Source organism: Orycteropus afer, unplaced genomic scaffold, assembly GCF_000298275.1.
Source record: "Orycteropus afer afer isolate SDZICR_OR568_19922 unplaced genomic scaffold, OryAfe1.0 scaffold00138, whole genome shotgun sequence".
Lineage (NCBI taxonomy): Eukaryota > Metazoa > Chordata > Mammalia > Tubulidentata > Orycteropodidae > Orycteropus > Orycteropus afer.
Window position 1 is genome coordinate 4392513 of NW_006921725.1, and position 1556 is coordinate 4394068.

General features: G+C 45.2%; 1 pseudogene; it reads right to left on the reverse strand.

Moving 5' to 3' along the window:
- Positions 1–79: 79 nt before the first annotated feature.
- LOC103200983 lies at positions 80–1317 on the reverse strand (annotated as a pseudogene).
- Between the last annotated feature and the right edge of the window lie 239 nt (positions 1318–1556).

The following is a 1556-nucleotide window of genomic DNA, read 5'->3' on the forward strand; positions in this document are numbered from 1 at the left end:
TATAATTTTATTTTATTTTTTTAAGTGTCAAGACTGCATTTATTTGCCTCTAGAAGGTTGCCCTGGGCCTTTTCACTTTTCACGTTTGAGGGAAGCTGTGACTCAGCAGTCCCACTTCTGGGAATTTACCCAGACTCCCAGTGGGGGAGATAACAGCTCCAGTCGTAGACATCAAGTGGTGCCAACTCACCACTGCCACCATCTGCCCAGGGCCTTTCTTCCTCTTTCTTCAAGCCTATGGCACAATTGTTATGTTGGACAATGTTTCTTGATAGCTCTCTAACCAAGAGCGTATGAGGTTCAGAAGTATTGTTGCTGTAGTTCTGATTATCTGGATCTTGTTTCTCAGAGTCTTTGGTTCCTTCCAAAACATAACTAAGACCTTGTATATATTCAGTTGTACCTTTAAGGATATCAACTTTGCTAAGTTTTCTGGTTTGTGGAAAAAGGGGAGCAAGTGCTTTCAGTTTGGCAAAACCAGATTGAGGTTTATTATCCGCCCTTGCTCCTTAGCACTGGCCTCGCGTAGCTGCTCTAACACCAACTGGAGGCCCTCAGTGCAGGAGGAGCCACCCACTCTAGTGCAGCCGCTTGAGCCGGCAGATGGCAGCCAACTGGTACAGCGGCCCAAACTGCTCCTGCGCTCCCGCAGCACGTCATCCAGCGCCTCAGCCTGCGGAACTCATAGGAGGGGGGGGGCAGCGCCATGCTGGACCTCAAAGGCAAGCACGCAGCATCCACAGTGGTGAGCAGAGGCCAGGGCAGATCTAATGTGTTCTATAGCATCACTATGAGTCAGAATCAACTCAATGACAGTAGGTTTTCTTTTTCTTTCTTTCTTTTGTTTTTTTCTTCCATGTGCATTTATTTAACAGCATCTCAGGATATTTAACAGCATCTCAGTCCTCTACCCATCAGGAGCACCCCAATCTCCCAGTGACAAATACAACTGTGTCCAGGCATTGTCTAATGTTCCCTGCGGGGCAAAGTCATCCCAGGTTGAAAAATCAGTATTCTATGCAATATCTCATTAAAGCATGAAAATATATTTCATTTCCAAGGAAGAACTACCCTCTCCTCTCTTGTAAGTTCGTATCCTTGACATAAGGGCCTGCTTCTTCCCAGTCACTCTTACGTGCATTTCAAAATTGACACAGTATGTTCTGTCAACCTGCCACTGGCAAGTGGGACATGCGTGAAAGACTTTTGATTACTTGATCCAGAGCTGACATAAGCATTTCTTGTGAGTAGCCACAGGCTCTCATCCTCTTGGCCTTTCCCAATGATTTTCAAGGTTTCACCAGAAAAGATATGCATTGTCTAAGAGTGGGGCCTATGACATGCATGTCTAATGTCCTGACTGCTGCTTCCATTGGCATTGATTGTAGAACCAAGCAATGTGAATTCTTTGACAACCTCAATCTTCTCTCCATTTACTGTGCTGCTGTTCATTGGTCCAGTTGTGAGGATTTTTGTTTTCTTTATATTGAGACGTAATCCATACTGCAGACTGTATCCTTCAACCTTCATCAGTAAGTGCCTCAAGTCATCCTCAC